This window comes from Colobus angolensis, unplaced genomic scaffold (genome assembly GCF_000951035.1).
Source record: "Colobus angolensis palliatus isolate OR3802 unplaced genomic scaffold, Cang.pa_1.0 Scaffold136, whole genome shotgun sequence".
Lineage (NCBI taxonomy): Eukaryota > Metazoa > Chordata > Mammalia > Primates > Cercopithecidae > Colobus > Colobus angolensis.
Window position 1 is genome coordinate 1,182,749 of NW_012114444.1, and position 11,145 is coordinate 1,193,893.

Genomic DNA, 11,145 nt, shown 5'->3' on the forward strand with positions numbered 1-11,145 from the left:
TCCAGCCCTGGGGTTCTCCCTGGCCGAGCCCCCGGCCCGTTCAGCCCTCGGCTGGGGCCAGTCACTGAGGGTGGCTTCCCCGGGGCGTCCCGGGCTCCCTTGAAGGAGCTGCTCTCAGTGCGATTCTGCGGATGGAGGGGGCTTCTGTGCTGAGCCCTCCACTGTCTTGGGCCCTTCTAATACCACGCTGAGCACTGGGCGTTGTTCGTCCCACTCTACGGATGAGAAAGTCGGGGCTTACGTAGGTGAAGGAAACTGCCTGAGCACCGGAACCTGGGGAGGCGCCGGGGCTGGACCAAGCCTGCTGTGTCCAGCCTGCTGTGGCCGTGGCAGGGCCGAGCCTGCTGTGGCCGTGTTGCTGCACATTAACCAGGCAGACTCAGTTAACTGAGGGCTGGGCTGGGGGATCACAAAGAGGGAGGCAGCATGAGGTGCTTGTGGGGGCTCTGGGTTGCACGTTCCAGCAGGAGCAGGGGCGACGGCCTGTGTCTCTGAACAGGCTCTTCCAGTGGTGCTGGGCGGGACCCGGGTGTGCCCCTCCCATGGGCCAGAGAGAGACTCGAGAGCCCAGGCCTGGACTCCTCTCAGGCTGCAGATAAGAGCCAGGCGGTGGGGCAGGGAGCCAGAGGCAGAGGCAGAGGCGAGGCAGCTCCTCCCGGCTGCACCCCGAGACACTGGAGGAAGCTCTGAGCTCTTCCTGCTTGCTGTCCAGACCAGGCGCTAAAATCAAACACAGAACTGATGCTGACCACAAAACCTCTCAGAGCCACTTCATTGGAGAAGACTGGGGTCAGGCAGCTGTGGGCAGCTCACGGCCGGCACGGGGCTTCCCTCTGGGATGTCGGGATTTGATCTCCCTGCGCAGGATTTTCTGTAGGAAAAGTCAGTCCCGTGGGTTCCTCTGTCAGGTCTGCAGGGGCCCACGGCCCCCAGCTGTTCCCCACATGCATACTTGGAACCATGTCTAAGTCCCTGCCGTCCAGAGGCCTTTTCTCACCACCCACCCTCGTCTTCAGCCCTTCCTGCCTTCAACCATGCCTGAGACTCTGCCCTGGGTGGAGGGTCTACCCTGGGTGGAGGGTCTGCCCTGGGTGGTGGGTCTGGGATGACCAAGGCAGGTGCAGCCCTCCTGGGCCCCGCAGTTGGCTGGGGAGAGAGAGGTGACCAACACTCTCCATGGCGGGGAACAGGAGAGACCCTTCCTGTGAGAGGGGAGCCAGGGAGGACTCTTGGGAAGGGGGCCTTTCATTCAAGGCCTGAATGAGAAGCAGCCAGGTGTGCCAGGGCCAGGCAGGTGGGGACGAGTGCGCAGGTGGGGACGAGTGCTCAGCATCTTCTAAAACCAACCACACACCTGCAAGAGAGACCTCTGTGGCCCCCTGGGGCTGAGATGGCACTAGGACAGTATTCCAGTTGCCCCCATCCTTTCCAGAGACCCTCCTGGACCTGAGCTCCGGGATGCAGGAGCTGTGAGTCTGCTTTGCTTTGGTTTTCTGTGGGGCTGGCAGCATGCCCAGAAGACGTTTACTGCATTTAATGAGACTGGGGACAGGACAGTGGCCCTGGGCGTTTAATGGTGCTGGGGACAGCACAGTGGCCTCGGGCTCTGAGGTCCCTGCAAACCTGCTGCGTGACCAGGTCTCAACTTTGATCTCCGCACCTCAAAACAAGGGTGTTGACACAGGGTCTCTGTGACCTGTGGCAGCCCCGTTGTTCTGTCCTTGTTCTCACGGGACTCAAAGCCTCACTCCACGAGGTGCCGCTGGGCTCACCTGTCCTGGTGGCTTTCCTGAGCCAGGAATAGAGTCTTCACCTGAACTAACTTGAGGCCACGCCCAGGCCCCTCTGTCGCAGCCCAGGGCCACTCTGAAGTGAGATCTGGCAGCCTGGGGAGGTTCAGGGGCTCACAGGTGGTGGCACCCAGCCCTGCCACACTTCTCCTGGGCTCATGCAGAGGCACGAGCTGTGGTCAGTGCTTGGAGACAGAGCAGCTCCAGGCCACCCACCCTTCCGGTCTGCAGCATCCCACCTCACACAAGGCCCCAGCACCACAAGCCCGTTCTCCCCGTTCCTTGGAGCTGACCCTGGAGGCAGCATCTACAGGGGGCGTCCCAGGCAGCCTCACCGCAGGCACCATGGAAGCACAGAAGAGCTGCATTGTGCCAGCACAGGGCATGCAGGGACGTCTGGGTGCCCCAGCTGGCAGTCACTCTCCCCACAGGCAGGGTCTAGTGCATCCATGTGCAACGTCTGTGATTGGGCTTGGTGCTGGGAGCGTAATGAGGAGCCTCCCTGGCCTCCCCAGATCCTGTCACTGATGGGGGAAGGACACGTGCCCGTCATAACACACACATCACCAGAGGTGGGCTTCCAGTGCGGAGGAAGCAAATTAAACGCTGCAAACGAACGTCAGGGTAATTATCCCCACCAGGGCTGGGACGGGGTCCAGGCCTCCCTGAGAACGGGGCAGACACGTGTCAAGCGCCTAAGAGATGGGGAACTGGGGCAAAGGTGCTGGTGCCACAACAGCCCAGGCACAGAGGAGGCTCGAGGCTGCCCCACGTCCCCATCTGCTGCGAGGAAGAGAATGATTTGGAGAGGGGCTGAAACTCAGTGAGTGCAGCCTGTGAGGGGAAGCTCGTTGGTTTAATTCCGGATGGTGAGGAGGCTCGCGGAGCCATCGGAGCCATGAATATTCATGAACCAGCAGCCTTGCCCAGGTAGCCGTGGCTGGGCTGGCGGCGGCACCGGCTCTGCTCATTTTGGAAACGACACAGCACTTCTGGATTGCAGACGTGATGAGCTATTTGTAGACATGTCCTTGTTGATAAGGAAGCAGCGCTGGTTGACAGAACCCTCCGGCACGGCTGGGGAGGACAGGGCTCTTCTCCCGGGGCTGGGGCGGGGGCAGCCCGAGTCCCTGGGCATTGGGGCCCCGGGTTTGGGGAATGGGGTGTCAAGAAGCTGTGATGGTGGAGGAAGGAGAAGGGCCCTGGGCTCGGTCAGGCGGAACTGGGTCCCTCTCCCCAGCCCTTGGCTCTGTCATCATGGGAGTAACAGAATAATAATGTCACCCCAGATGCTGGCGACAATCCATCTGGTATGACAAATGTTAGAACACGCTGGAAGCTGACAAGGGCTCCGTGCTGCAAACGACCCCTGCCCTCCAAAGCTATGCCCAGAAACCCAAGGCGGGTGGGACCTGAGCTCCCCCTCCTGCTCAGAGTGCAAAGTCCCCATGAGGGCAACCTGGCACTCACCCACCAAGGACCTGTGCCGGCTCACAGGGACCTGTCCATCTGGGTCCCAATCGATACACTCCTCCGCCTCCTCCCAAAGGCACCTTCACCCAGTCCTGGCTCTGGGCTCCCTGTAGGGGGTCAAGTGTCCAGCGTCCCCTTCCTGTAAGGAAGGAGACCAGGCTGGGGGGGCTTGCTGTGGGCCCCCAGCTGGGGCCAGGGCATGAGGAGACTCTGGCATGGGGCACACTTGTGGCAGTGCTGGCCCCACACCAGGCCAAGAGGGTGGGTGGGGCTGGGAATGAGGAGGGGTTGACTGAGGTGTGGTCTTGGTCTTGCCTTGAGTGCTGGGGAGGGCAGGGCTGAGGAGGGACAGGTGGGAGGAGGCACTGAGTGGAGGAAGATCTGAGCTCCTGGAGGACCGGGTGTGCCACTCAGCAGGTGGGCAGGGTCCCAGACTCGGCACTGATGCTGCCGTGGGAGGGTGGGCCTGGCACCAGGCGTTCAGGTGTCCTGCACTCGGTCAAGCGTGAGAGCAGCGCCTGCTTTCCCGACATTACAAAAGGTGCCCGAGTTGCAGGCTGCAAGTTCCCCAAGCGGCCTCAGGAGCTGCGGCACCCGGTGCTGGGAGGCGGAGCTTCAGGATGCCCAAGGACCCCAGCGGCTGCGGGGATAAAGCCCACCACCCTCTGCCCCAACTTTCAGAGGAATTTGCTGATGTGAAAATTCAACTGCCTGGCAAAGGAAACCTCTCCCTCTGAAATTAGCCCCTGGGCCTGGGGACCTGAGTTCCCATAACTACAGGCTGAAAAAGGCAATGCTATGGGGGCCCCCACCCCCAGATCCAGGGAAAACAACATGGAGAGACTGAGGCTGCTGATGCGTGGGCCACCGCCCTCTGCACGAGACCCTCCCAGGCAGAAGAGCTGGGCAGGGGATGTTGGGGTAAATGAGCAGAGGCCCTGGGGCCGGGCTCTGGGACAGAGGGCAGGGGTGAGGCCGCCTGTCAGCAGGTGACTGTCACACTCATGCCTGTGAAAAAATGCTCCTGTGCACACACTGTGTTTGTGCATATACAAGCCCTGTGTACACACTCCATGCACACATACACACTGCACACACACATACGGTGCATGCACACACAGGGCACATCTCAAGCATGTACCACGTGCACACACACACCCTGTATACACATACATCTCATGAAACACAGTCCATGCACACACACGTGTGCACACACACCCTGTGCATGCATCTACAAGCCTGGTGCACCCACATCCTGCACACACATCTCATGCACACACACATCCCACATACACACACAGGAAAATGATCTGCGCTTTGTGCCTCTGGGCCTGCAGTCATTCTGCTGACTTTGGTGGAGATGCTGAGACTGTCCAGAGCTTCCTCACCTGCTGCAAGACCTCAGCTAGTTCAGGCCCCAGGGAGACCCTCTCCACTTGCAGGAGCCAGCAGCCATCCTGGTCCCTTGGCTCATTCTCAGCAGCGGGAAGACACCTGCTGACACAGTTCACTTTGGCTGAGGGGGAGGGAGGCCCCATGTTGCTGCCTTTTCCAGCTGGTGTTTGTGGGACATGGGTCCCCAGCAATTGGTCTAGAAGGTCTGGCAGGGAGTGTCCACTATGGCTGTGTGGCTCCTCAGGGAACCTTTGATCTTAACAAAGTTTGGGTGGTCTCAGCAGGGTGGGGAGGGGAAGAAAGCCCACTCAGGGCTCTGGTCCAGGGGTCGCTTCTCTGACAGCTCCCCCCAGTGTTCCCTGGGGTGGGGGCCTTCTGGAGTTTGCAGCACCCTCCCTCGGTTAGAGACAGGCCTGCTCGCAAAGCCTCAGAGCTGGGACAAACAGCCCTGATTTTATGGGTGGGGAGGCTGGGCTAAGACGAGTGGGAGGACTTGCCCAGGGTCCCGAACCTGGAGGGGGCAGAATCAGGCTTAGGCGTGGATCTCCTGACTCGGGGTCCCGTGGCTCACACATACCCCAGGAAGTGGGGGCCCTGATATGCCTGGGGAGGCTGAGGTGGGTGCTGGGTACATGCCCTAGGGAGGAGGGGCAGCCAGAGGGCAGGGTGTGAGGCCCTCACCATGCATTCAGAATCTCATGGGAGCTTCTATGGGCCCAGAGGGGCCAGGCCCCAGGGGTCTCGTGGGCACTGGGGAAAGCCACATCCACAACTGCAGGGGTCTCCTCTCTACTGGGGTCCTGGCTGGGGAACACAGGAGAGGGCAAGGTGACAGGGAGGTGAAGGAGGAAGAAGAGAATTTTCCAAGACTCAGCACTCTCCTTGGAGGGGTCACCGGATCTATAGCAAGTCTTGGCGGCCACCTGAGCTCCGTCCGCAGCTCCGGGGCAACGTGCAGAGGTGTTCGGAGCCTTCACCCACCCTCTCCACCCCGACCCCAGGGAAACTGTGGCCCTTGTGCCTCCCAGGCGGGAGCCATCTCCATCCTTTCTGGACTCAGAGGTGGCCTTGGAAGGGTGCAGGCTGGACATCATTAGCAGGCAGCCAGCTGGCTGGGACAAAGGGCTTTTCTGTGCCAGTGACCTGTCAGGACATAATTCCTCACAAAGAGCCGAGATGCACTCCCTCTCCAGTCGCTTGCCCAGAGCCCACTGCTCAGGGCTGGAAGTGTCCTCTGGATTGGGAGGGGATGCTGGGGGGAGCCTAGGGCTGAGCCCTGAGTGGGATTCCTGGCCTCTGATGTGGCTGTGAGCCGATGGCCCATGCCCCCCGGGGCCTGCCCTCTCCCCTGGCTGCACCACATTGGGCCTGGCCTCCAGCCCTGTCCAGACCCTGAAGCCACTGAACCGTGACCCTCAGATGCTGGCAAGGGCTCCCCTGAGAGTGCAGAAGAATAACTGCTGGATGGCTCCAGCGAGGACCCAGGAGCCTACACGACCTCATCTCCACTCTCACAACGGCCCAGTGACTCAGGGCCGGAACCGTCCCCACAGCTGAGGAAACCAAGGCTCAGAGAAAAAGATGACTTGCCTGAAGTCCCCTGGCAGCAGGGGCGCAGCCAGAGTTCCAACCCCCAGCTCGCTGCCAACCTTCCCGCTGCGCGGTCTCTGGGCCATCAGCGAGACTTGGAGGCAGACCTGGGTGCCGGATCATTCTCATGCATGGCTGCAGTTCCACTGCGAGGCTGGAGAGCGTGCTTAGCGTGAATTAGCTACTCAGCAGAGAGGCAGGGAGTGTGGAGGGAGGGGCAGAAACACAGAGCTACGAAACCGGAGCCAATGGGAGATCAATCACTGTCTACAAAGAGCCCCCAGGAAGCCCAGGTGTGGCGGGAGCCCCTCAGAGCTTGAGGAACCCCACTCAGAGGGCTCAGGGGAGAGGGGAGTTGCAGACAGCCCCGGCCCTGAGCCAGAGACAGCCGGCGAGCCAGGACACCTGTGGCAGCTGCTGGGTCCGGTGGCAGACCCTCAGGCCCAAGCTGCGGACGTCAAGGACGTCCCCACAGGAGGAAATCCACCGTGGCTCCAGGCCCTGACCTTGGCTCGGCTTGGCCTCTGCTTCGTGGCTTTGGTTGGGAAGGTGGGGATCAGCTGCTGGCGTCTTGGTGGGGAGGGGCCTTGGCTTCTGGTGCTGCCGTTCACTCTTTCCCAACAAGGAAAACCTTTGGCGATTTTCAGGTTGTGATGCTTGGAAGGAATTAGGCCTCTCAACCAACCTTTCCATCTCCCATTATCACCCTCCGTCTCCCCGTCACCCCAGCGGCTGTGCCCTACAGCTTTTCAGCAAACGCAGCTCCAGCCAGGGCCCAGGATGAAAGCAGCTGCAGGTGGGGAGAGGGGGCATGAGGAGAACGCGTTGCCCCTTTGGCAATCCGGGCCCAGTTCCCATGTTTCTCCTACACTTAACGGTCTTCAAAACCTGGGCTGAATAAAATGGACAGACAGGGCTCCAAGATCTCCTCTCTCAGCCCGAGGAAAAGCACTGTCTGTTCCCTGCAGGGCAGAGCACCAGGAGAGGGTAGGGAGGGCAGGGAGCACCAGGAGAGGGTAGGGAGGGCAGGGAGCACCAGGAGAGGGCAAGGAGCTGGGAGCACAGCCGGGGGCAGGGAGCCAAGCCTGGGGAAGCACCTGGGCTCTGCTGAGGCTCCAGGAGGCCACTCTCACTTACGGGTTACTCATGTCTGTGGGGGGCAGGCGGCCTGGGGGCTGAGGTGGCACCGCTCACTAGTGTGGCCTCGTCGCTTTCCCACCTCAGAGGGACAGGGTGGGAGGGACGCAGGCCAGACTCAGGTGAGCAGCAAAGCGTGGTGTCGTGCTCAGGCCTCACAGACGGGGTGCGAGTGACTTGGCCCCACAGAGGGTTTTGGTCCTGAGTCCTCGGGGGAGGATGGGAGCACAGGCAGGGCCCCCCGTCCACGGGCTGAGCCCACAGCGCGGTGCCTTCTGCCTCCTGCAGCCATCTCCTCGGGTGCAGCTCAGCCTCAGCTGGTGCCCCCCAATGTTCTCACCTTTACTATAAACCCTTGGTTACCATGGGCAGGTAGAGGGCAGTGAGGGAGAGAGAAAAACCACCCCAGAGCCGTCCTCCCAGGGCAGCTGCTTTGCACTGTAGCCAGTGACAGCCTGGAGTTGGTGGTGATGTGGGGGGGGGTGGGGGGCTGGTGTCTGCAAGGGCCTGGCTGTATCCCCAAACCCTCCCGTAAGCCCTCTAGGGCGACTCAGGCCAAGGAAGAACTGTGCCCCCAAATCTGGTCTCACTGGACTTTGAACCCAGAGCTTTTGTTTCCCTCGCAGCAGAAATTTCAGGAGCAGCAGAGGCAAGGGCCAGGATGTGGAGTAGGAATCTAATTCAGCCTCAGTGATTACTGGGTTCCCACAACCAGCGCTCTCCAGCAGGCGCAGGTGGAAGGGAGGGGCTGTGTAAATTAATGAGTTAGACCCGATTAATCTTGCTGCATTAGCAAATCCAAAGGGGAAGCCAGCGAGGTTGGACAGATGTGTGTGAGCGTGTGCACTTGGCCCCAGGGCTGTGTTGCCAGAGCCCTGGACATCCAGCTGACCTGGCCTGACCCCTGGCTCCGGGAGAGACAGGCCTGCTGGCCCTGGCTGAACTCTCAGAGTGAACTCACCTGCGGGAATCCAGCAGCGAGAGCCGCAGGCTTGAGACCGCTAGACCCTGTGGAAGCCTGGGCCTGTTTTGTTAGAAAAGTGAGCAGGAGACAGAAAAGGCAAAGCTGGCTTAGCCTCACAGCCTCTGCCAGGTTCCTGCCAAGAGGCCCATGGCCTCTTCCCCTGCACCAACGCGGGGCAAATTCCAGCCCCTGACCCAGACCAGGACGCCAGGCTCGGGCTGAGCCCTGGCTGGGATGGGGGACACTGACCCTCTGCATCAGCCCTGCGCCAGTTGGCTCTAAGCCGACGTTTCTCGGGGCACTCCGAGGCTGCCTGCATCAGAGCTGCCCAGCAATGGCTGGTGGAAGCTACAGATGTGGAGGCCTCACCCCAGACTGAACAGTCTCTGAGGGTGGGGCTCCAGAATCTGGAGTTAAGCAAACTCCTCCGTGCACAGCTGAGTGGACGCCCGTGGCCCTCAGGCTGCCCTTCAGGGATTCACCCAGCTCACCACACGCCCCTTCCCCTGCTCTGACTCCAGATAAGCTCCGCAGGAGGCCTCAATTTTAGCAAGTCCAGGGCGAAACCATGAGCCCAAGCGCAGGAGCAGGGGTGTCCTCTTCCCAAAGGGGTCTTCCGTTTGCCGCGGGAGGGTGGGGCACAGGGTGTGGGTGTGGAACCCACGAGGCGGACATCACTTTATCAGCAGCAAATGAGCCCCGTTTCGACCAGCTGCCAAGTCAGAGAAACGATAAACCCGTTTCACAGGGACTCCAGCCGGGACCGCAGCGTGGCTGGCCTCTCCACCAACAAAAGAATGTGGAATCAGCTCTGCCAATGGCATTTGCTCTGCGACACCACAGGCAGGGGTTTCTCACCAAGGTGGGGCCTGAACCAAAGGGCACAGGCTGCTCTATCCTGTGCGGGAGCCACCGGCCTTGCCACCTCTCTGTTCCCTTCCTGAGCAGGGAGCCTCACGGGCTGTGCCGCAGGGAGCGGGGGTGGGGTTTTGTGAGTGGGTCAGAGGTCAGCAGGCTGCCCTCACGGGGCCTCAGGGGCACTTTGCTCTTCTCCCCTCCCTGTGTTTACCAGCTGCTTGCTCAGCCCAAATCTCCATCCAGCTTGGAACCTTCTAGCTCCTGGCACAGAACTTGCCCATGGAGGGGCTTCATGTAGACCAGAAGGACCAGGGTCTTGCACTGCCCAGGGGCTTAGGGAGAGCAAGGAGAGGAGGAGGAGGAGAGGGAATCCTTCCTTGGGGGACTTAAGTCTGCCTAGGGAAACAGGACCTTGAAACCATTGAGGGTTGGATCTGCAGGGTGGTCTGAGGGAGAGCCGTCAGCAGGGCGGGTGGTGGAGACCCGTGGCTCCAGGAAAGACTGCAGGAAAGTAGACCTGGGATCTCCCAGGAGGCTGTGCCAGTAAGGGCACCTCAGCCCAAAACTACATCTGAGGCCAGCAGGAGGCCAGGGTAGAGACCCTAAAGCCAGATGGCTTGGGTTGGAATCCCAGTACTGCTATGTGAACTTCAGCAAGCTGCTTAGCCTCTCTGCACCCGCATTATCTCTTAAGCCCACCTCGAGGGGGCCGTGGAAGTGCAGGGGGTCCCTGCATCCAGCTTTCTTGGGCCAGCAGCATCTGGGAGGGCCACAGAAGCAGGCCAGGTGTTGTCACTGGACCGGCCACTGCGCAGCAGCTGTGCATTCTGAAAGCTCTAATTGCAGGCACTGCCCACAGAGTGGACAGACAGCTCCCGCCAGTGATGAGGAGCTCCTGCCCGTCCCAGAGCAGGTGTATGAGGAGCCATGAGCTCAACCTGGAATCAGGAGTGTAGGAGAGGTGGGCAGAGAGGGGAGAGACAGGTGGGCAGGAGCGGTGGCTGCTCAGAGAAGCTGGGGGCAGGAGGAGAAGGAAGGTGGGGGGTGGGGACAGGGGAGACGGGAGAATCGATAGGAAGGGAGCTGTAAGGCTCCAGAGGCCTGTACTGGAGTGGGGGTGCTCCAGGGGACTCCTGACTGACAGCTCCCTCGCCCGACCTGCAGCCTTGGAGGGAGGCGCGAAAGCGGCGGGTCTCGGGACCTCTCCAGCCGCTTCTGCTCTGCCCTCCATTACCGACGACGGAAGTCTCCGTTTTCGGGGGCTGTGTCCCAGCGGCAGAGCCTGAGGCTGGGCCAGGGATGGCCGGGTCTGATGTTTCTGCGGAGCCAGTGCCCTCTCCTCCTGCACACGAAGTTCAGCCGCACAAGGCGCCCCTCGTCCAACGCACCTGCTACTCTGTGGGCGGCCACCTCGGCACCCACCTGAGGGCGGGGCCCTTCCCTGGGGACCGTGCGCTGCCTCCGGGGGCGCCTCGTATTGTTCAATGCCAGGCCAGGGGCGCCTCGGGTCTGCTCTCCAAGCACCCGGCCGGGAGACGCTCTGTTACAGCCCCTCACCCACTGTGGGGGGAATGGGGGCGTGACTTCATGCCACGCAGTCCACGGGGCACACAGGCCACGCAAGGGGTGGGGACCGACAGACCCTGACCCCAGGCTGGACCTTGAGGGGGAGGGGATCTTCCTCACCAGAAGGCGGGCGCAGGGCCTGGGCTCCCCTCTGGACGCCTCTTGGGTCCTGGCGGAGGTACCGGGGGAGGCGGGGGCTGCAGGCGGAGAGAGAGTCCTGAACGGCTAGCTGGGGAACCAAACCAGAGATTTTCAGGCTGCAGACGCCGGCTGGCGCGATGGAGTAACCCAGATGTGCTAGGGGCGCCTCTCCTTGCGCCGGATCCCCTAGACGCGCCCCCAGCCCTCCAGGCAGGCAGCGGGCGCCCAGGC

At 61.5% G+C, this 11,145-nt stretch overlaps 2 protein-coding genes across 2 annotated transcripts in view; one reads left to right on the plus strand and one right to left on the minus strand.

The window, feature by feature from the left end:
• Positions 1 to 11,145, minus strand: part of DNAJC5 (DnaJ (Hsp40) homolog, subfamily C, member 5) — a 1,035,873-nt gene that overhangs the window by 643,175 nt on the left and 381,553 nt on the right. The window lies entirely within an intron of this gene.
• CHRNA4 (cholinergic receptor, nicotinic, alpha 4 (neuronal)) overlaps positions 270 to 11,145 on the plus strand; it is a 25,732-nt gene continuing 14,856 nt past the window's right edge. Inside the window, exon 1 of the mRNA XM_011934444.1 lies at positions 270 to 373. The gene's annotated coding sequence lies outside the window, so the exon portion shown is untranslated. The remainder of the gene's footprint in view (positions 374 to 11,145) is intronic.